Source organism: Phoca vitulina, unplaced genomic scaffold, assembly GCF_004348235.1.
Source record: "Phoca vitulina isolate PV1807 unplaced genomic scaffold, GSC_HSeal_1.0 scaffold32, whole genome shotgun sequence".
In the NCBI taxonomy this organism is placed as follows: domain Eukaryota; kingdom Metazoa; phylum Chordata; class Mammalia; order Carnivora; family Phocidae; genus Phoca; species Phoca vitulina.
Window position 1 is genome coordinate 14300903 of NW_022589735.1, and position 24405 is coordinate 14325307.

At 43.7% G+C, this 24405-nt stretch overlaps 1 long non-coding RNA gene across 2 annotated transcripts; it reads left to right on the forward strand.

Moving 5' to 3' along the window:
- Positions 1–13696: 13696 nt before the first annotated feature.
- Positions 13697–22258, forward strand: LOC116645175. 2 transcript variants are annotated; one of them, XR_004301917.1, is made up of 4 exons: positions 13697–14249; positions 18686–19162; positions 20943–21301; positions 21396–22258. It is a non-coding gene; the product is annotated as an uncharacterized LOC116645175 (long non-coding RNA). The 2 variants fall into 2 exon arrangements; XR_004301916.1 differs by having other exon boundaries at positions 20943–22258.
- The last annotated feature ends 2147 nt before the right edge of the window (positions 22259–24405 follow it).

The following is a 24405-nucleotide window of genomic DNA, read 5'->3' on the forward strand; positions in this document are numbered from 1 at the left end:
AAAAGTAATGATAGTATCTTTTTCAAAATGAATGCCGGACCACTCGGTGGTCAGATCTTGTGGAAGGCAGATTGAAGTGGTCAAGGTATCTTGAAGTATGTGTTGGCTCCAAGAGACCAAAAGATTGGGACTAGCTGGGTGACTTTGACCTCTTTAAGCTTTAACTTACTCGTCTATAAAGTAATGATTATAATAAGAGAACGTCTAGTAGCAACACTCATAAGAGTTATGAAGGTTAAGTGAAGTAATGTGGGTATCAAGTGCTTGGAATGGTTTGCGCATAGTAGAGGCTCATACACACTCCCTGCAGTGTATCTAGAAGCTTCCTTTTGGCCAGGATCCTCCGCTGGATTGTAGCCTTGAAGAGCAAAGACTGAAACCCAGTGATTCAGTCGTAGTTGAGCTGCATTGGTAAAGATGTAGCCAAGACCCATGGTAGCATGTATGAACATTTCTTCCCTCCAAGTTCATGTCCCTTCTGTTTTGAATACAACCTCCTAGCCTGAGTAAATGGTACAAACCATGTCACATGTCCAGGTGGCTCTCCTTCACGAACCTACAAATTATGCTCCGTATCCTAAGAGTGAAGAAAGATCTGTTTTCTCTATTAATTGCTTGAAGATGAAGCACAATCTTAAGTGACATCAGTGCTTGCTCTAATTTTATTAGTGCCTCCTGCATCTTTAGTCTGAACATTTCTAGGGAGTATCAGGATCCGGGTCCTGGTCTTTTGGTCTCTTGGAGCCAGCACTTTAGTCTGAATATTTCTGGGGGAAGAATGGCCTTGGCCTCTGTGGGAAGCCGCTGTGTTGTTCTGCTGGGACGCGGGGACAGCCTGAGTGAAAGAACAGTGACAGGTGGGCAGATGACGGCAGGTAAACCCTTAGTGCCTTCCAAGCAGGTATTCTCTCCAAAGGTAAACACGGCTTTGAGCCAAAAGAAGGACTCGACAGTGGAGGACAGAGTGGGGATGGGGCGCAGAGATTGGGGAACAAGCAAACCTGCGTTGCTCTTCACACAATGGGCTGACAGAGTGCATATTTTTAAGCATTTCCAGATGTGAGCCACAAAGGCACATGGGAGATTTATTTCTTTTACAACAGAAGTCAATTGGGCATGACATTAATGTATTGTTTCAAGAAAAGTCTAACTCCACTAAATCGAGACCCAGTAGGAAATGTAAAGAGAAGCAATTTCTGTTATCAGTTTTAATGAATACCATTAAGTGATAACCCAAAAGAGAGAAGGAAAAAAAAAAAGATCAGGGATTGCTCAGAAAACATCCTTCCCACTCTTCTAAATTATCATGACAACACAATCTTTAGCTGTGAAGTTAATTTCCTCCGTAATTACATTCTATTTAGAGGTGCGGTTACTCAGAAGCCCCCTCCTGGCGAGGAGGCTTTTTTATTCTGGCAGGGATGAGGAAGAAGGGGTCCCCAGCACCAGCAGCTGGTATTTATTTTCCCTGCTTCACCCTTGGGCACTTACCCATTGGGGTGCCTCGGGAGTCCCTCTGCTCCCAGTGGCTGCCTCTCATCCCCAGAGCAGTGGGCAGAGGAATGCACTTGAGAGAGATTCTCCGGGGGAAGGCTTCCCAGGCTGAGTGTGAATGGCACTTGCATCAAATTCTCGGGGCTCACTGAAGGCCCTTAGCTCACCTCCTGTCCCCCCATCAGAGGACGGTGGGTTAAATGGGCCCTAGCCTCACCCATACAGTTATGCAGGCAGAGAGAACCGGGTGCTTAGGAGAGAAATATTTTTCAGAACAAGATGAATGCTGGCGTCCAATGGCCCTTTGGTAGGCAACTGAATCCTGGCAAGCCTGAAGCTGCTAGGGCAGCAATGAACGTGTTTTACCGTTTCCATCACCCAGATCCTTGTTTACAGCCTGTCTGCTCACAGTCACTGGGGGAAACAACAAAGAAACAAACAAACAAACAAAAGCCACAAACAGACCTGCTGTCTTCCAATTGGTCATGAGGGCATCACCCTAAGGACGCCAAACTAGGGCAAGGTACTTTGTTAAGATGTAGGCCAATTTCCTATTTTCAATCCGGCAGGGGAACAAAAAAATGAGGCCAAAGGATTCTGACGCGTGATGCTAAGAGACGCATCCCAAGATTCTCTCGCCTGTCTCACGCCAAAGCCGAGCCCGGAGTCCAGCTCTCAGAGGTTCTAATTGTTTCCCCACCTCATCCCGGCACATTATTTTTGCTCATTAACGAGATGGCATCATAATGGAGCATGCAGCAGCCGGAATGATTAGCAAAGCGCCTCCTTCCATTCTTCAAAATGTCATCAACACACTGGTCAGGAAGCAAACTCATTTTCCGACTCTGCCGTGATTTGCGGGGTTTCGGGCCCTGATGATAGCTTGTCTGCCTGGTTTAAAAGAGCTCCTGATATAACAGAACCTGACACTGTTTACTTCAGCCTATTATGCCCGCTGCATTCGCTGAATGCTTCACTGGAGAAGAAAAATCGAAAGAGGGCTATTCATGGGGAGACCAGCTGCTTTTTAAAAAAGGAAATCAATTTTTGCTTGAGCTCAGAATGTACTCCGCCGGTCCAGAGTGACCTACCACTTTTGATGTCACCAACAAAAAGGATCTGCCTGAATTTTCCACAACAATCACCTGACAGCTCAAAGAACATTGAAAATCCTAGATTAGTTTCATTTTAGTTTATGTTCCAATTGGTCTCCTCTCAGGCTGACAATATCACAAAATACAAAGCCTTCGGTGACACAGCCCTCGAATGCCGCGTCCGAGGAGAAGTCGAGGCTTTGCCGCCCGGGCCGGGTTTTGTTATAAATTACTTGGCAGGGCCGTTTTATGACGGAAATAATTAGTTATGTTTAGTATTTATAGCTACTATCATGATGCCTTTCTGCACTGCTAATTAATTATTTTATGGCCAGCATGTTTCAAATGCAATTAGTTAGGTATGGCAATGATCATAATATTTTGCATATTCATGACAACATTCTGCCTATTTGCAGCAAAACTTGGGTGTCAAAATCAGTTATTTTCCTTTTGTTATTAGGCAGAATAATTACAGGAAACAATAACAGTGATCTCTTGCATGTGAATAACATTTTACATCTGAGCACCTCCATTCATGGCCCCCACACACGTACCCCTGTGGTTTCTCACAGGGAAGTGGAAACTCCATACGGTGACGGCTTTCATCTGGTTCTTGAGCCAGCTTGAAGGTCATCAATGGAGGCTTTTGCTCTTTTTACGTATAGCTGGAGTCTCATCTGGCCCACTGGGATGGACCCGTGGCTAAAGGAATATTAGGGCCACGAAGGAGTCTGCCTGCACTCGGTTGTTTAGGACAAAGTCCCACACTTTTTTCTTCATTATTATTTCTGTTATTTCCTTCATGGTAGGTGTGGAGGGGCCTTTGAAGAGAGGAAACACGTCCTGAGGTCTTCGTGCTTTGGGGGGGCTCAGAAGACAGATTGAGTTATTGCTTAACTCGACTCCGTATCCAGCAGGCACACTGCCTTCTGTCGAACTATTGAGCGCTTCTTAAATCCTGGGAGTCTAGAAATAGTATTGCCCCGCGAAGCCTGGGAATGTTCTCAATTAGCTTGTGGACAAGATCAATGACATATGCTCTCTTTCAGATCTGCGCCTATTTCTCTTTACGTTAAGCCTCTCAGACTAGCCCTAATCCTCCATTTCCTTTTCCCCACATGTGCTCTGCAAAGTGGTGAAAATGGCAAAGAAAAAAAAAATCAAGAAAAATATCATGGACCGAGAACGGAGATTTAGCCATGAATTTCCTTTTATGGAACATTCATAAGACCGGGCTGTCAGGTCTGGGAGAACCCAAGCACGGTGGGGAAATGAAATGTTTACACCTTTCCAGTATTTGCTCCCCAAAGTCTAGACCATCAAGAAAAAGAACTTTTTTAAAGCAGTCGAAGAATTTAGATTTTATTTTATTTCTTTTTAATTTATAGTGTATCCCCTTGTTAAAAACTACACACCAGTGTGGACTCCTTAGCCTCTCTGGGGATCAGATTACCATGTCTTTCTCTCTGAAGGGCAAGACATTCTTCCTTTTCCTTCACCAAATTCTCTCCTGCTTTTATTTCAAGCCCATTTCCATTCATTGGGCTTGTTGCAGACATGAAGAGCAAACAGACTTTGAAGTTAATAATCATTATTTTCTCATTTCTTGGGATAAAGGCAAAAAGAATCCCTTTAGCCTTCCCTCAGAAACCATTCTTTGTCCCTGTAATCATCTCTGTCACTTCTCTGAACTCACTCCAGCTTCGCCACATCTGCACATGACAAGCGTGAGTTCTCCGTGTCCTTAAACATACCCCCAACTCTGTTCTCAAAAACATCTGCCAGCCCTCGAGGCCAAATCTAGAATTAATCCTTCTGTTTTAATAGCTCTGGTATTGGTCCCAGGCTCTCTGTTTGTTCCCCTTCAAGAAAAAAAAAAAAGAGAGAGGAAAAAAAGAAAAGAAACCAAAAAACAGAAAGCCACCCACATAAAGCATTCCACAGAGAAGAGCTATTTTTAAGGTGAGTGGTCAGCCTTAGGAATGACACCCTTCCCTTGTGACCTCGAAGATGGGCGGCTTTCCAGGTTGAGCCTCCGGATTCCAACCAGGCCAAGACACGCAGTCTGAGAACAGCAGGGCAATTGACAATACTGGGGTCCGCCGGGGAGGCTGGATTATTTTGGAGGGAACCCCAAGAGTTCTGGTTCCATGCTAGGGCAGGCTGGGGGTCCTGAGATGCCTCAAACGAATTTAGCCCTACATGGGATATTGCCTACTAAAATCCCCACTGTTATTATTTGGGGAGATTCTTCAGTATCTCCATAACCAGCTGAAAAGTCTGAGAATGAATAGGGAGAAATGTCATAAGATTCAGGCGTTACATGTATGTATCGAGGCAGACACAGTTAATCAGTCCTCGATGACGAAGAATCGTTGATGTACGTTCAGACTTGGCTCTTGCTCACGCTTCTGTTCCCAGCTTAATTTGGGTACGTCCCAGGATGCTTTCCTCCTGACTCTTCCCCAACTTCTCCCCTCTAACGCCAAGGCAGCCCCTTTGTTTCGGGGCCTCGCTTACTCTTCATTGGCATTTAGAAAAATTCAGAAGTGACTGATACCTGAGGGGCATGGGGTCATTGTCAATCCCTTTCCTGTAAGGATCGTGCCAGATCACTCTTTCTATAGCCTCAACTGCAGTTGGAGATGTTCCCTTATAGCGAGAAATTGAAAATACAAACATATTGTAGTCCTGATGAGCTATTCATGGTTTTTTTTTGTCATCAAAGAGCAGCATAAAAAGAATAATGCAGGCGGTGTGCTTTTAGTAATTGAGAGCCTAATCAATTCCACATTGTAATTGCCCCTGTCATCTGTTTACACACCTTTCATCGGTTTACAATTGAGCTTTTAAAAGGCAGGCTTGCCCCAGCCCCACAGGTTGGGAAACATCTGTCTTGCTGCTCTCTGAACACCGCATAAAGCTTATGTTGAAAGAGAAACATCAATAACATTTTACGAACTGATTTTTTGTTCATTTAATTCATAATTGTGAAATATTAGCGCGGGGCATTACTACTTAGCCAAAACAGAGAGCTTTGCTGTGCTTGACTTGTAAACAGCGGATGTATTTAGGTAATATGAACAGTTCTAACGTATGCATTATTCGTTTCAGTAGCATAAGATAGTCTTGAAGGATTTGTGGGCCAGTTATTGTCGTCAAAACTGGATAATTTTTACGTATCTCAAGCGAAGCTTAGGTTTTTTTTTTTTTTTTTTTTAAAGGTTTCCTTATTTCCAATTATAATTTTCACACCTCTTATATTTCTAGAAACTCCACAGGCTTCACTAATATATTTCCATGAAGATTGACTTGTAGCAGCCTTCTATAGGGATTAGAGCTGACATCTGTGTAACAGTGCCTCAGAGAAAAAAATATTAATATAGTTCCTGCTATATGATGATCGACATTAGGATGTCATTAACAAACCAATTTCTGAAATGGGAACTGACACCGTATCGGGCATTCTGGTCTTGGGCTTGACCCAGCTCTCAGATCCACACCCAAGGCAGGACTGCTGAAAAAATGTAAACAATACAAGAGAGAACCCGATTTTTTTTTTTCCCCTCTAAACTCTTTAGGCGTCTGATACGAATGAAATTCGAGAAAGGTGGCATGTGGCTTTTCTGGCTTTCTCGCTTTAACTCTGGTTTTTACAGGGCACCCTCCCCCCAGCCCATAATATATTTCATTTTTCTCGGGGAAAGGTGGATCCAAGCAGAACATGCACCACACCATTTTCTATTTGTTTATCTGAAATGTGAATAAGATGCCTATAAATGCAGCACATTCAAGTGGAACAGAAAAGTGGAGTCTCCTTTGTCTCCAGGTCCTGCACTTCTTCCCCCGAAGGATCCCTGAGTGCTGCTTTTTGCGTCCATGCTGTGAGTTCCAGCCACACGGACGGGCTTTAACTCTGACCAGGGCATGGCCGGAGGGTTTAACCTGTAGTTTTCAGGTGATGGCCCCTGAACCTTTTCCAACTTTGTAAACGCACGCATATCATTTCCGTGTGTGCACTTGCTTTTCACTTTGCCTTTAAAAATGTATGGTAGCCGCTTTCCGGTTACCAAATGCACCCTGAGTGTCTCTTCCTTGCTCTGGTTGCTAGTGAGTCGCCCAGAGATCCCCCACACTCACCCTGGTCCTTCAACTTGCTTGTAATCCAGACATTATAGCTATAGAACTACACAGAGTAACCCTGGTTTTCTCTTATTTAAAATTCTTTTATTTAAAATTCCAAATTCCGGGCGCCTGGGTGGCTCAGTCGTTAAGCGTCTGCCTTCGGCTCAGGTCATGATCCCGGAGTCCCAGGATCGAGTCCCACATCGGGCTCCCTGCTCGGCGGGAAGCCTGCTTCTCCCTCTCCCACTCCCCCTGCTTGTGTTCCTGCTCTCGCTGTGTCTCTCTCTGTCAAATAAATAAAATCTTTAAAAAATAAAATAAAATAAAATTCCAAATTCCATTATCTTAAAGTTACTTGGCTTGGTTTTTGCATTAAAGGAGAACCATCTTTTGATCCCTTGGGGATAACCCTTTGCCCTGTTGCTGCATTTTCTGCATCGACTGCTATTTCAATTTTAGAGTCACCCTTCAAAGAGTGAGAGCTTAGAAGAGGTACAACGAGCACCTCTGCAAGAACTAAGGTGACTATTAGCCCCCCATTTCCCAGCGTGGAAGCTGCATCCAGAGAGCCCCGTATGAGAGGTCCAAGGTCGATGGCTGGATACAAATGGAGGGCTCTGGATGCACAGACCAGGATTATTTGCCCACTCCTCAAGGACTGGACAGAAACAAAATTCCCCAGAGTGATTGTTTGCAGGCCATGCTAAGGGGACCCCTAGAGCTCCCAGTGTTGTGATTTTAGCACACGATGCGGATAGATAGTCTTGGTTCATGAAGTGGCCGGATGCTGCAGTCTGTCCACTTCCACCGTTAGGACCGGGAGATCATCTCCAATTTAGACTGCGGGCTGGAGCACTGGCTCAGCAGCTTGATCATTTTAGACTGGGGACTTGCCGAGTTCTGCCTTTTCGTTGTGTTCCAAAGATGTTGAGAACATAGGAGTAGGAAAGTGTTGGTCGATTTCATTGCCCTGTCAACAGAGAATGCATTTGATGAAATAATTGTGCAACTGTTCTTTTGTCTTGATCCAATTGTTAGAAACGAATTTCCTTTGTTTCCAGGGCAACCGTGACCTTGACCTCCAGGGTGCCTTTGCTCTTTATGTGCATATCACAAAGTTATAAAAATCGTGCAAGGCTGTATTGATAGCCCTCATGACATCCAAGGAGGAATCCACCCAGTTTGGAGTAGTTTGGTTCGGCAGGGATTTAATTGCTGCAAACTGTATTTGTAAACTAGAGCTTTCCACCACATCTAACAATTTCATGAAGTAATTGCTAGCAGAAACAAAAATCTGTATTTATTAATGTTTGTTGTTTTCTGGCTGAAATTAATTTTCAAAGCATACTTCGGAGTGCCATTTACATTCAAAAATAAATAGAGCAGATGTGTTATTAGGCCAGCTTCAGGGTATTCCAGGAGGCCTAATGTGCCAACATTTACTGCATCAGGCAAATGAGTAAACCTCCAGAGTGATCATCTTCACGGAACTAATGTTGTATCTAATCCAGTGCTTGAATGAGACATGAACATATTTCTGCTTCATTGCCATACCAGTAATTAGCAAAGTCTCCCTAGGTCTAGTTACATTTAGAATAAAGTAAATAACTTATTCACGATTTGGTCATTTCTGATATATTCCTGTGGCTTTTAAAATGGAATGAATGAATTACAACAAGCTGTTGCGTATAGCAATCACTGTAAATGCGTCCTTAAATAGCAGAGGATTAAAAAAAAAATCTGAATCTCCCTATCCCTAAGTCTCGTACGAAATAATACTTGCAATAAGGCTGCTCAATGCTGTTTTTTAAAAACCTTAAGAACAGGATGGGTTAGCCTGGTGATGGGTATTGGGAAGGGCACGTTCTGCATGGAGCACTGGGTGTTATGCACAAACAATGAATCATGGAACACTATATCTAAAACTAATGATGTAATGTATGGGGATTAACATAACAATAAAAAATTAAAACAAAACAAAACAAAACAAAACAAAAAAAACCTTAAGAACAACCACGTAGATCTTTAACGACAGGGGACTGATGTGTCTGATATAATTTTAAGCCTCATTTTCTGGCCTTACCAAACAGAAGAGGATCCGTTAGAAGTTCTCCTGTCTTCACTTATCTTTTGTGTATTTCTAAAAATAAAACGGACGTCTTGTTAAAAGATGACAGAATGCCTGTTTTATTGCAAAAGTCTTCCTTTTCACATAGCAAATGGATCTAGATGTCGGTTCTCAAATTGCCAGGCTTTCTCAACAGAAGAGAGGTGACAGGGTGAATTAGCTCTCCCTCCTTCAGAAAAACGCTTTCCACAGATCATCCTCCTTCCTGATGGGGCCCCACCTACCTGGGCAGGGGGGTCATTCCCCATGACAGGGGAGACATCTGCAGCATCTGCACACAAGCAGACTTGTCCACCTTCATCAATTCTAAACCCCGCACGGAGATGTGCCTTTTCTTGCTGCATGTGTTTGATGCAAAACCTGCCAATGGAAGAAAAGAATTTCCCAGTGTCGACCATGCCAGGAAACCCTCTGATCTTTCGTCTTGGGAAGATAGAATTTGAGTTTTAGGAGACCCATTTTCATGATGGCAAAGACCTTCGATGAGGCCCATGATGAATGTGAAGCCCAGGAGGGTTTAAGGATATTGGTGTGCTAGGTTTGTGCCCACCTTCCCTTCGGATGGCGTCATGGAACTTTCTCCACTTCAGTGACTTTTAAATGTTGGTGGTATTCCCCAGTGAATATTCAAAGTTGGTTTTATTTATTTTTTTAAATTTATTATTTTTATTTTTTTTGGCCTAGCTAATGATTATGGTGTTAATATGGAATTCGTCCTCTTGGGTAAGCTAGTGTTTCTGGACACACAAGAGTAATTGTTGAATCTGTTGGTTCAGTAGTTGACTATCACCCTGAGATGCTGGTTTCATTGGGTGTTCTACCTGCTGGGCAGTGGTGCTCAACTCAGGAAGGTAGGTTGGGCACAGGAGAGAGGCTGTTTCCTGGGGCTCTTCTAAGACCCTGGGTTGGTTACGGCCTTCACCCCAGTTTTGAGGGCAGTGGCAAAAATAAGGCTCTTTCAACTTGAAGACTTACCTGGTGCTTCCAAAACTGTGAACCGCCCCCATTTTTTTTTTTGTGATTTCTTGTGCGTGTGCCTCAACCTTTTTGGCTCTAAAATGTGCCAATATCTGATGAGCTGTTGTAAAAGGCAGTTACAAACTGCAAACAGAAGTGCACATTAGAATATCTGAGACATAGTTGGTATTCGACCACTGTTGATATTGAACTACTGAAATGGAGACCTTTCTATTGTAAAAGTTGCATGATACTGTTTTTATGACTGGCAGTTCTCTGGGATGAATGTTATACATATTGAATGTTACCGTCTTCACCTCTGATATGAAAGGAGCAGGGCAAAATATAAAAGTCTAAATGAGGCTTTGTTGTCATAGACCAAGCTGTCTTTTTTTTCCTTTCAATTCAGAAAGGCAGAAACAAGTGAATTAGTTTTTTTGAAGAGTAGCAGTCACCAAATGCATGGACCTTTGTTTAATTTTAATTTTTCAAACAATTTAAGACAACCTAAAAGTTATTTATCTTTGTAGTGTTCTACATCAGTGGTTCTCAGAGTGAGGTCTTCAGATACCGGGGAGTCCCCAACACACTTTTAGGATGTTGTTAAGGTCAAAACTCTTTTTTTTTTTTTTTTAAAGATTTTATTTATTTATTTGTCAGAGAGAGAGAGAGAGCACAAGCAGAGGGAGAGGCAGAGGCAGAGGGAGACGCAGACTCCCCACTGAGCAGGGAGAGCCCAACGTGGGACTCGATCCCAAGACCCTGGGATCATGACCTGAGCCTAAGGCAGAAGCTTAACTGATTGAGCCACCCAGGCATGGCCTAAACTCTTTTTATAATGGTGCTAATATTTTACTTGCCTCCTTCCCTGTGTTGAAATAATAATGTTTTAAAATCATTTTAATGATAATACTAATTTTTTTTTTTTGAAGATTTTATTTATTTATTTGACAGAGAGAGACACAGAGAGAGAGGGAACACAAGCAGGGGGAGTGGGAGAGGGAGAAGCAGGCTCCTGGCAGAGCAGGGAGCCCGATGCGGGGCTCGATCCCAGGGTCCTGAGATCATGACCTGAGCCGAAGGCAGACGCTTAACGACTGAGCCACCCAGGCGCCCCAATAATACTAATATTTATAATAATACAAGTACTCTATTTGCCTTTTGCACTGTGTTTTTTGCCCAGATGCTGGGAAAGCAATGGTGGATAAAAGTATGACAGCAGCACCATGTCGTACATACTCTTCATTGCCACCTATTGTAATCAACAAAATAAAACAAAACGAAAAACTCCAGTTTCTCTTTCTTTTTCTCCCAACTTCTCTTGAGAATATCATTGCTGAAGCAGTAAAATTATTCATTTTTATGAAATTTTGACTCTGAGTACACAACTTTTCATGTTCTTTGTGTCAAAAAAATATACACAAAGCACATTTGCAAACAGAAGTACAGTGGTTGTCTTGATTGTTTGAATCGTGGGCTGACCTGTCTGTTTGTCTCCTGGAGCACCATTTTCATTTGAGAGAATAACTGTCAGACAAACTGTGGTCATTCAGAGTTGGGCTTTTGGCAGATGTTTTCTAAAAAAACAAGTGCTCTTGTGACTTCTGGAAAAACAACTGACAGTGTTTGTTGCCAATGAAAATGTGAGCTTTTAAGAAAAATCGGAACTTCGTAAAATGTGTCTTTGCCAAGGTGAGCTTGAGAGCGTCCAGACACTTACAGGGGCTTTGGATGAGATCACTGGTGATACTAACAAATGTGATCCCTTGATATTGCGTAATGAAATACGTCAACCTTTGGAAGATCTGCATAAGTGAGGGAACAAAAAATTTCCAAATTTAACCCAAATGGGTTAAAGATCATTCAAAGTACAAGGTAGACCAATGGATTTTAAGGAAACAAAGTGTAAAAAGTGGACTGATACAGTTTTAGATTGCTTATTGCAACTATTCTGTCCAAACTACCATTTGATGAGTTTTGGTGTAGTATTAAAGAATACTTACAATCATCTGAAAAGGCCATTAAAGTATTCCTCCCTTTTCTAATTTCATATCTGTGTAAAGCCAGATTTTCTTCATATACTTCAACCAAAAACTCACACTGAAGCAGAAACAGACATGAGGACACACCTGTCTTCCATCAAACCAGGCATGAAGGAGATTTGCCAAAGTATAGGACAATGCCACTCTTCTCACTATTTTTGCAAATATAATTATTTTCATTTAAAATATTGGTTGACATGTAATGGACATATAATTGTTATATAAAAATAACAATAGTTATTTCCTTTCCAATAGGGTAAATGTTGACAGACATAACCCACGTGAGCAAAAACTCTCTGGGGTCCTTAATTTTTTGAGACCAAAAAGATTGAAAAGTGCTATGCTAGAGAGTCTTCCTACAAAGAGTTGGAAAAACTAACAGAAATATTTGAGTTTTGCAGGTACAATTGCTACTCCATCGTCTGATTCATCCTGGGCAGTCATTTACTCCTAGAATGTGTGTGAACTGTGAAATGTCATACTCTTATCTTGCCCAGTATTTATCCTCAATTTCTCACCATCCTTGAAGTTACAAAAGCACGTGAACATATTGAAGACTTTAAGAAAGAAACCTGCTCACCCTTCTCTTTCCAAACTTATTAGGGGAGGAACTGGCGTTCTGATTTATAATCCTTTGGAAATGATGTAGTAAGGAAACATTTTGGGTTTTCCCCAAATGTAATTCTTTTTTAGTTCTTTATTTTGCTGTTGTTGTAATGTGCACAATTATCTTGGTTTGAATTACTTTTGTTATTTTTAACATGTTCTGTGTTTAGTTTTGAATATTTCCAAAATTCATAAAAGTTCAAAAAATAATGTAACAAGCTCTGTGAAGATGCCATTCAAGTTCCACAGAGGTTAAGTTGGAACATTTGTCTTAGTTCATACTCTCCACAAGTAGAAAATAAGGAGGGAAAAGGGAGAACAGATCTATTTGTCTGAAATCTTTTTATTTTTCCCTCCATATTTGTTTTTGAGACTTATTTATGTTGAAACATGTAGATGTGGTTAACATAAAAATAGTTGTGAAGTATTCTATTGTATGAATAGAATTCTCAAGGTTCTTGCCTCCTTTGTAATAGTTAAATATTTTTAATTCCATATTAAAGTCTGAATGTGTCTGGAAGAAAACAAGGTAAAAATATTTCTCTTTCTCATCAAAATTGTTGCTTAAAATTTTACCAAAGCCACGATAACCCTTTGAATTTGGGTTTTTAGACACCATGCAGTTGCATAAATTGGCGACTGGCTTTTTGGTTTAGTTTTGCACGTTTATTCTAAGTAAGCAATTTACTGATATAAGTTATACTGAACCAACTTAGTATTTTAAATTATTTTTAGCATGTATCTTTATGTATTATAGAGTAAAAACACTTAGAATCCAATAGAATTCTAAATCAGCTCCCTGTTCCTGTTCCTGAGAGAAATAGATAATATTTAGGGAATGATTAACATGAAGTTGGTGCTGATAATTGTTACGGACTGAACGTTTGTGTCCCTTCCCAAATTTATATGTTGAAGCTCCAACCCATGTGACTATATTTGGAGACAGGGCCTGGGAGGAGATGTTCAAGGTTAAATGAGGTCATTGCTGTGGTGCCCTAATCTGATAGAGTGGGATCCTTCTATAAAGGGGAAGGGACCCCAGAGCTCTCTCCCTCTACCATTGAGGGCACCATGAGAAGGCAGCCATTTGCAAGCCAGGAGAGAACATTCACTAAGAACCAAATTGGCTGGTACCTTGATCTTAGACTTTCCTAGCCTCCAGAACTGTGAGAAATAAATGTCTCTGATATTTCATGATGGCAACCTGAGCTGGCTACTATAACCTCTGTATTTTAATGTTTGTAGGGGCACTGTAATTTTAAGGAGCCATCAAAATAAGAATTTTCATGGATTTTAGATGTATTCTCTGTCTCAGAATCAGTGAAGTAAAGAATGAACGCTGGATTGATTAATGCTGTTATTGAGTGGTTGTTCCCCAGAATGGAGCCGAGTCGCTCACTGTGGCCTGATAAGTCCATCCAGTATTCTTACTGTAATTGTTGATGAATTAGTTTATCACTGCACATTGTTATCATCACACTCTTCAAGATGAAGAAATGGACCAGCCAAGGATCACACATTTAAACTTGAACTACACACCCAGTGTGTTTTCTATGCCACACTGCCTTTCAGCTTCAAGATTCTGTCCTGAATCATTTTATTGGTATGACTTGCATCACCCTAAAGAGTGCTCTGATCTCAGGGAAGCTTTGTGCCAAGAAAGGCAACCAGAGGAGCTGAATGACATTTCATCGACCCAAAAGCCTCTGAAAATTCCAAAGGCGATGTTATGTGGAGTTAGGTGCCACTCACAAGAACCAGCTTCTAGCAAGTGGCTTATCAAGACTAAGGAGAAAGCAAAAGGTAACTGCTCAAATGAGAGAGTGGCTTGGCATAGTGTTTTTAGATGAAAATCTATCAGTCAAGGTCCTGGCAAGAACATCACTCTCTGGTTGGGTGTTTGATGGGAATTTCTAGGCAGCCCTGGATAGGGTTTTGAAAAAGCAATAAAGGATGGCACAGTACCCCAAGGAATATTAAGAGTGCAGGGCTGTTACTACCCCATGCATGAAGGGTAACGTAGAAGGAACAGTTACAGGAACCCAGAGAGAGAATTATAGGGGGTGGTCTCCTTAATGGAGTTTTGACCTTCATTGGAGGGTCACAGCTACTCAAAATGAGCCTCATTCTACATCCACCCTCTGCTCTCTGCAAAGTAAGAAGTGGGAGCAGTGGCTTAACTCAGCAGAAGGCAAAGGTCAAGAGAGTACAACCAATGTCTGCCTGCCCACGTGTGTACCCACAGTGGAGGAAGGTAGAGAGAGGATCCAGGCCAACCCTTCCTTGTTGTGGCCTCCCAGAACCCCATGGTCTGGCCTGATGTCTTCACACACCACTCACTGGGCTGAGTCACACTGAGCTTGGGCTATTGACCATTCGTGCTGTTAAAGAAAAAAACACTCAGTGACACTTGGTATGGGTGGTAAGGTAGGTGGTCCAGAACCATCGCATTAGGTAGAGGGTCCTCTGCAATGGGATTTTACAGTTGGCATGGGCAAGTGAGAATCCACAGCCAAGGAGCTGGTGGGCTCAGTGGATGGAAAATCACTAAGAAGAAACCTCACAGGGGAGAAGGATTCTGGCTAAACTCTCCTAACAGGATTCTTGCTGAAGGCAGGCCAGGTGGTCAGACATCTCCTGGGGGGATGGTAGGGAGAAGACAAATGTGGTAAGATACTGAAGGTAGTCAGATATTGAGGAGGGGCGTGGTTCTGGTTAAGTTGTCTAAAAGTGGATTTAACAAGGAAATGCACACGCAGGCCTTGAAGAAGATTCAGGAGTCCCACTCACGTTTGCATCTCTGTGGGTGCTACGGGGCATAGTCTAATATTGTTCTTCTTCAAGTCAAACACTGCCTATTTATTTATTTATTTATTTATTTAAGAGAGACTGAGAGAAGGAGAAAGAGCAAGCACACGTGGGGGAGGGGTAAAGGGAGAGGGAGAAGCAGACTCCCTACTGAGCAGGGAGCCCGATGTGGGGCTCGATCCCAGGACCCTGAGATCATGACCTGAGCTGAAGGCAGACACTTAACCAGCTGAGCCACCCAGGCGCCCCAAACACTGTCTTTTCAGAGAGACCTCAGCTGTCTCCCCAGCTTGGGCACTACCCATTTCCACCCCCAAGGGGCCCTACTCCCTCTTTTCTTTTGTTCCCCTGTTTCATTTCCTTCGTGTACCTCTTGGTTTCTTGGGTCGTTATCATGCTTACATTTTTCATTCCCTGAACATCGAAAGCTCCGTGAAGGCAGAGCCTTGTCTATTTTCTTCCCTGCCCCAACCTCAGCTCCTGGAACAGTGCTTGGCATAGAGGAGACTCTGGAGGTAGAGTTGCTGAATCAATGAATGAGTGAATGAATGAATGAGTGGAGTGTTTTGGGTCTGCAGTATAAAGCCCATGAGCAAGAAGTTGGAAGGCAGCACATGGGTAAGGTAGCCCAGGGCTGTGGTGGAGGTGGGTGGTGTTCCCTAACAGAGTGTCCAGTTATATCTTTGTGCCATCTTTGCTGAATTTATTGGCCCCAGAATTCCACTGAACACAGCCATTGTTGAACCTACCATTTCAACCATGCTGCCCTTGGTGCCTGTTGAGAAGGATTAGCTAGAAGTCTTGATAGGCGGCAACACATGTTCTTGTTTTCAGTGAGAATCTCAGAAACATTGGGGACCAGGTTAATTTCATGCTTTTTTGAGAAAGTCTAACAGTTTAGGTGGTGCATTTGTCTTTTTTCATCCTCTACTACTTAACCATCCATATTGTTCCTGTATTAGAGTTTATAATCTTGGTTCTTTTGACCAGCGGTTTGAATATTTTTATTAAACTCAATTTCTTATTCACTTTGCAAGTTGAGAGAACCCTGTGTGCCCCATTAGCTGATAGATGCAGTGACTACAAGTTCCCTTTTTTCTGCCGAGCGAAGCTTCCTTCAACAATTTACATTTCTGTCCAGGGAAATTCTGTTTTTTTCCCCCTTTACTTATAGCTCTTTCAGGAATGAGTACTTCTAAATTTTTTGTGATTCACAAAAATCAGTTTCCCTTTTAGAAATACTTATACCTTAAATGTTGGGATTCCTGTCCCATTTAAGATACTTAAGGAAACTAGAATGAGTACATTAATTAATTAAGATTGATTGAGGGGCTCAACTATGCTGAGCCCTATCCTGGACACTGGTGTTATCATAAAGAATGAGAAAGACCTGGTTTAGGCTTTATGGAGCTTCTTAGGGGAGGACAGATTTAGAAAAAAAGCCAAAAAACAAAACCAAAAACCAAAAAAATGGAGAATAAATAGTTATAAGTTGTGTAAGCTAACACATCCCTTGGGGCCTTACTTTAGAGAGAGTGTTTATGAGGGATGATCCTAAGATGAGGGAATAGGGTGGGCAGGAAGCAGTCAGTTGGGGTGGGGCACTCCAGACAAGGGAAAAGGGCCAAGTCCCTGAGTGATGGGGTAGGGAGGGCTGAGAGACTTTGTGTCAGGGAAAGGAGGCCTGCACAGGTGAGGAGCCATGAGTTGGGGAAGAGTGGTTTGTGATGAAGCTGGAGAGAAATGCAGGGCCCTGCAGGGCATGGTGAAGACATTGGGTTTCCATCTAACTGCAGTGGGATGCCTTTGACAGTTTTAACCTGGAAAGTGATATGATATCTTTCCCATTTTAAGTGATGTTTGCCCATCTGTGGTGAGTGGCTCAGAGGTGGAAGAAGTGGCAGAGGGTTAAGTTAGTTAGAAGGCTGTGTAACCATGGGCTACATAAGACCAAAATGGCGGTCACGGCTATGGGGAGAAGTAGACAGGTTCAAAATGACAGATCTTAGAGCTGGAATTAACCAGACCTGCTGAGGATTTAGATGTAGGGGTTGTGGGAAAAAAGAGTAATCAATACAACTCTTAGGTCTTTGGCAAGAGGACACTGTAGCATACTGGCCATTATGCTAGAATGTCTGGGTCCTCTTCCGATCTGAGATTGTTATTAGCGCTTTGACCCTGGCAAAGTTAACCTCTCTGTGCCTTGGTCTTCTCCTCTATAAAATAGCGATAATAAAAATTATCTATTCCATAGGAATGCTGTGAGCTTTACAGGAGGTGATTAGTAGCTGACTTGCTTACTGGCACGTAATATGCATTGAATACATGCTAGTTCTGATACTCCTAAAACAGGAAGACTGGGTAGGAGTTCGAGGATACAGTCTTGAGGGGAACAACCGAGTGTTCTGTGGTTGACAGAGTCAGTTGAAATTGTCCGTTGGAAATACAAGTGGAGACATCAATTAGATGGTGGAATCACAAGTCTGGAGCGCAGAGGGGAGGTCTAGGCTGAAGATAGAAATTTGCGAGTCATCAGCATGAAGGTGGTTTTGAAACACATGTAAGAACGTAGCCTTGTGGGTGGTGGGGAGAGAGGCAAGACCCAGGGCTAATCCCTGGGCTTACCCAGAGGAGAAGCAGCTAGCAAAATGGGCTGAGAAGAGCATCTGGTATGGGAGGAGGGAAACCTTGAGAGAATATAAGGCAAAAGAAGGCATGAGGAAGGGAGTAAACATCTGTATTTGGAGGAGAAAGGTCTAGAAAAGTGTCCTTTGGGTTTGGTGACATGGACATCAGTGACCACCTGACAAGGACAGTTTCAGCGGGCGTGGGGTTAGGACGACAGAGGGGTGTGTTGAGGATCTAGTGGGGGTGAGGAAGTGGAGACAGCAGGTGGAGACCCCTCTGCAGAGGATTTGCCTTGAAGGGGAGTGGCTGGGCAGACAGGGGCAGAGGAGATCTTTTGCTGTGTTTTTTGTTTTTAATCTCAACAAGAGAGCACCTAGAATGGAAACTTCCCATTAGAAGTTGGGAGTTGGAGGGTGCAGGAGAGAGGCAGAGAATGACCCAGGAAGTGAAATCCTTGCAGAGTGATGGAGTCGGTGTCCAGAGTAAAGAGGCTGGTTGTTAGTGAGAGGGCGTCTTTAATGCTCTTGGAGAAACAACAGTGGGGTGGGAATGTGGGCTTCGGGTGGTAAGAGGAAGGGTTTGTATTTAATTGCTGTTTTCTGCATGAAGTCTGAGGTAAAGCTGTGTACTGGGAGTGAGGGCAGAGGAGGTGTGCGAGTTGTGAGGCCATCTTGAGAAGTGGGCAAGAGTCTATGGAAGAAAGAAGAACAGGCTTGCTGGCTGTATGGTGCCCCCCTTGGAGGTTTGAGAACCTGAATCTAAAATATGAGCACGACATTTGATTGCACCATTTTCTCCTGCAGTATTCGGTCCTGCTGGAAATCTTCTTCCAACGGTTAAATGTAAGGATATCCCTGTAGACTTCAAGTTCAGGAATCCAATGAGAAGGAAGAATCTACCCGACTAATGGTGGCAGTTGCATTCATGGGAGCTACTCGTAAGATTTAAGAAGAGCTGGCTCTCATTTCCTCATGCGAGATTGCTCTAAGACCCACTTGCAAAATGAAATCGACCCTGAGCGGGGATTGGAGACAAGGGCCTATTTGGGAGGTAGGCTGAGCACCTGCAAGGCTGGGCTCACGATTCTCTGCGTAATCAGAGGGCATGTGGAGGAGGCGTGCTTCCAGCAGCAGTCACTGAAGTGGCCCGAATGTTCCAGAAGTGGCCACTGTGATTGAAGACCTCAAGGAAAAATACTGTCCAACCGACTGACATTGCTTTTAATTTGCTTGACCTTCGCTAGCCACCCTCAGATGAGTTTTCAAAGAATGTGTGTGGAGGTCTGTGTGCGTATGTCCCCATCCGCGTGCACATGTGCGTGGGTGGGGGGGGTGCTTGTTTTCACTTTGGGGGAATCTAAAACAGCTGTTTTCAGATCAGTGCTCTTGCACCAATGCACAAAACCAGATCATTCCAGTTGGTTCTGAGAACGGGGGAGTGTTTCTAAATATGTTACATTCTCAGGTTACCTGTGCAGGGAGCTTTTTTAGGCCTTCGTAACCCTATTCTGCATTATGTTCTAATATGCTGTTTCCACTGTGGCAGTCAGATCCCTGCTCCCGAGAATGTGTGCATGGGCGGGGGGTGGGGAAGGGCCTTAATTTGAGACAGCAGCTCCCTTAAGTGAAGTAGCTTTGAAATGCAATCCCTATGAATCTGAAATGGACCAGCGAGATAAATGATTTCTACCTTTTGGGAGATCGAACTTCTTCCTCTGTGAAATGACAGGGTTTCATACCCGGGCTCTGTTGCTTTAACTTTAAATAGTAGCTAAAATCCATTTTGTTTAGAGACTTTTAGGATACCTGTTGGCAGAACTGGAAGCACCCTGGTGGTGGGTTGTTAATTATTTAGACTCTGAGGCCATCGCTAATGCATTTACTGAAGTAAGAGGTTGTACACACAGAGAGGGCTACAAGAAACATCCTTGGAAAAGCTTCTTCACTGGGGCTCTGTCTTTCCATCTGGGCTACCATAAGAAAATAACACAGACTGGGCAGCTTATAAACACCAGAAATATACTCTTTACAGTTCTGGAGGCTGGAGGTCTGAAATCACAGCACCATTATGGTTGAGTGAGGGCCCTCCTCCTGGTGACAGACTTCTCACTGTATCCCTGACATAGAGGAGGAGGGGGGTGCTCTGTGGGGTCTCTTTTATAAGAATATTAATCCCATTCACCAGGGTTCTACCCTCATGACCGATTCACCTTCCAAAGTCCCCACCTTTGTGAGTTAGAATTTCAGTTTCTGAATTGGCAGGCGACACAAACATTTACACCATAGAAGGCTCTGAACACCTGTGGGAAGAGAGGGCAGAACAAAGTCCCAATCCTTTCCCTTCCTATCTGAAAAGCATGTTCTCTTTCCTTCAGTAATGACAGGCTCTGTCTTTGAAAGGAAACTATTTACCTGTTGTGAAAATCAATAGACCTGGATTACGAACTTGGCTCTCTCATTTAATAGCTGTGAGACCTTGCGCTCCCGTTCAGTTGGAAGCTTGTAGGATTGTTGTATAGCTTACATGAACCTCCCAGATGGGAGGGATGTCCTGCCCATCTATCAGTGTTACTCAGCAATAGTCGTTAACTCTAGTCACTTGACTTTTCTGTTTCCCTTACTAGTTTCTCTCAAATCCTGAAACTTTATCTGTTTCACAAAGAAAATGACAAGTATGATCCCCCCAGGTTCCTAACTTCCTGCCCACAAATGATCTTCATGGTCTCGGTTCCTTTACCCCCTTTCCCCCAGGTCTGTTCCCTTCTGATCCAGTGAGCCAGCCCTTACCACCTCACAGACTCACAAGTCCTCGCAGACCTTGTTCTGTCATTTATCCCTTTGCCTCTGGTACCAACTTGTCAGCTTCACTGTCTCCTTCCTGTCACCAGATATCAAACACAAATCCCTTCTACTTATAAAACAGACCTTCTCATGGACATGTGTCTTTTAGTTTCTGAAGCCTGAGATGTAGGGGCATACTTGATTTTTTTTTAATCTCTCATTTTCAAATCTAGTTAATCAGTAAATGCTCACTTTCTCTTTTCTTTCTCCATTCCTCCAGGCACTTCCCTAATTTGAACTCTCGTCGTCTCTCATTAGGACCATAGCAATCACCTCTTGTGGTCTTCTCGCCTCTTCTCCTATGGCCCTTCCATCCATAACCCCCAGAATGGAGAGAAGTGGGGGTCAGGTGCCTTCTTAAGACAGTGCTTCTCAGCCTGTGCTCTGGCAAGACCATCAGCATTGGCTTCACCTGGGACTTGTTAGAAATGCAAATAATCTCACTGCACCCCAGGTCTACTGGATAGAAGAGCTGTGTGTGGTGAGGAGGTGCTCATCAGTCCGTTTGGCAAGCCCTCCAGATGATTCTAATGGTCCAAAGTATGAGTACCACTGTTCTCGAGTTTAATCAAGGGGCACGTAAGCAAAGAAAGGGAAATGGGGGCCGGGAGGGCTAGCCGTGTGTGCCACAGCGCCTGTTCGACAGCAATCTTCAAGGACTTGGTTTTTGCAGGGTTGCCTCCTGGCTGTCAGCCTACGACGAGGCATCCGGTTTCTTGGATGACTTCCTGCAGGTGCTCCTTCTTGGCCATCACAGCGGTAGAATCCAGGTGAGTTTCCTTTCTCAGTCTTCTTTAGTCACTGTTAGAGGTTCACTCTTGCTTGAAAGCATCGGCCATCGCTTGGAGTTCTGAGAACGAATGACCTGTTGGCTCAGAGCTGAGTTGTCTCCCTAAAGCTTCGTGACAGCAGAAGTCCCTGGTACCATGACCCTCATGCCCCAACCTTCTGTGGCTCTGACCCTTGTCTCAGCTCATTCTGACCACCCTGGGGAGATGGCATTTGAGCGGTGCTTGAGGGTAAAGCAGGAATTCCACAAGTGGGGAGTGAGGCTAGTTCAGGCTGACAGAGTGTTCCAAACAAAGACAAAGGCGTGAAATCACAGCACGTGTTATGCGACCAACAAAAGTAGAACAGTGTTTGCCGAGGAGAAGGAGTGAGACTGAGAACAGAGTTTGTCCTGAGTCCTGCGGAGCCCACCAAGGAGTCTGGACTCAATTCGGGGAGACATGTGATGGACAAGTAAGCGTGGTAATGCTTGAAGAGTCCTAATGTTAGAAATGTTATATCACCTGTTGGTATTTCTCGGCAGTTTTATTTCCTGGCCAAAGCCACGGAAAGGCATGCCATTTGTGTCTAGGTAGATTCCGAGCTGAGCTGAATGAGGCTGCTAAATCTCCCCGAGCTCTTGCCTGGGGAGCTGCCGTACCAGCTGCGTATACATTAACACACAAGCAAACAGTGTGAGACCGGCTAGGGGAGCTGCAGGTGTCTGGTCGGTTTTTTTCCCCCTTGATTTCTAAGGTGTTGACATTGGCTTTCCAGGTGTGGGACTCTTTAGTGGTGACATACTAGCTCAGGGACGTGGGAGCTGAAGACAGCCATGTGGGTGTGCAGAAGCTCTTGAATTGAGGCTGGCTCCTTCTGGAACACTCTCCACACCCCCCCCCCCCCCGCCCCCGCACCTTGACATCTCTTACTAGGGGAATGATTTTGATCTTCCAGAGTGAGGATTGTGACTTATTAAAGAAAACAACTGTTAGGTCCCTATTACACGCCCGGTTTTGAACTGGCACCAAGACCTTCTCCATCAGATGGGGAGCGCTAACCTTCTTCAGTGGCTGAAAAGCTCGCTGTCCCTGCAGGTGACCAGTGTGAGCCTCTGTCATTAGCTTAGCCTGTGGCTGCTTTGATTTCAGAGTGATGATAAAGAACTTCGGGAGCAAGCTCCAGCAGAACCGGCCCAAGCCCCCAGAGGAGCTTCGCATGCCTGCCTCTGGTTAAAATAGATTTATTTGATCAGGTGAAACGGTGTGCTGCCCAGCCCCGGCTTCAAAGTCTAAGACAAAGACTTCACAAGGAGCAGGAACGTGAGAAGGAGGGGCGCGTGGCTGTTGTTTGTTGTTTTAAATGGAGTCATGTCAGGGTTTTTGTTGCTTAATTTCCCTCCGTTGTATGTTGGGAGATGACAGGAAGAAACAAGTCGTCTTTTGACTTGTACTGCAAGACGCTTTTGCCTCCACCGATAATAAACAAGGGCGGGATGGCATGAGGCCCCAGAAATGCGGCTCAATCACTCCCTGCAATTACTGTGTCTTATTGATAACTTGGAGCTCTAGCCAGCAAATGCCATCTCTGGAACAAAGCCTGTCACAGATCAGACTGAATCCATTAAAAAGCTTTGATTAACATGTCCCTGGGGTGTGCTGTGGAAACTTTTTACGCCAAATGACTGCCTATTGCGGCTCCTTCAGAATTGTCCTCCTGAAATACTCTTGTGTTTTAATCTAGTGCACAGTTTAAATTAAAAAACGGCAATGACTTTGCGTGACCTAAATACGAGCCACTTCTATTCAGGGTGGGATTTATCAACTGCTTGCAGATTAAGTGTTCAGAGAGGCAACGATTAACCTTACTGTGTGGTGGCTAATAATTATATATACGTATTATACGTAGGTTGTGTATATAATCGCTTGCTCTTTCTTTTATTCTTAAACGGGGCGCGAGAAAGGGTCGTCGTTAATGTGCTTAATTGAGTGGATACAAAGCTCTGTGTTCATCCTTAGTGGAAAACAAATTCGTTTGTGTCTGAGGAGCCCAAAATCACTCTCCCTGGTGCTTTTTTTTTACTGGTCTCTGACATGGATGCTGTAATGAACTGCGGCCCTTTTGAAGCAAAGATAAAGCTCAGTCTTCAAACTGCGGAGTCGTTAGGGGCAGGGACCTGCCTGTTTCCACACAAATCTCTCCCTTTCATCCTAAGGGGGGAAATTCAATCTTGATCGACCCTGTCTGTGTGATGTGTGTGTGTGGGTGTATGTGTGTATGTGTGTTTCTTTATTGTTACCAGCCACCCTCCTAAAATACAAGCGTTGAATGGTTACATTTCAAAACTGTCATGGAGTACATTATACAATAAAAAATGATTCTCTTAGATGCCATAAAAAGACACTGTAGAAACTAACCTACAGAAGGAGGGTACCTACCCTATGGCTCTTCATAGTATTCTAACATCTCTGAAATTGGTGCAAGACAAAAAGGGCTTTTGTTGGCAAGATTCTTAGAAATCAACCTTAAAATGGAAGAGGATCACCTATAGAATGTAGCAGCCCTGCGGGGACCCCCCCTGTACTGCCCACCCAACTGGATAAAGATGGGCTTCTCCACTGCCCTAGGAATGAAGTCCAGCTCTCCTTGTGAGGCCAACATCTTACCACTGATTGTGAGTTCATGGCACCTCCATCTTTCATCATTGGATGGTACTTTGTAGCTACAGAGGGAAATCTAGGGTGAAGGAAATTTTTGATCTTTTTTTTTAAAAAAGGAATTTCTAATTACTTTGGCATATACAAAAAGGCAGTGGCCTGCTCTGGGAAGTAGGGAGCTCCTGATCGTTAGAACGGGCTGGGTGATTTGCATCGGGTGAGAGTTGGGGATGACGTCATGGATGCACCCAACAAGGT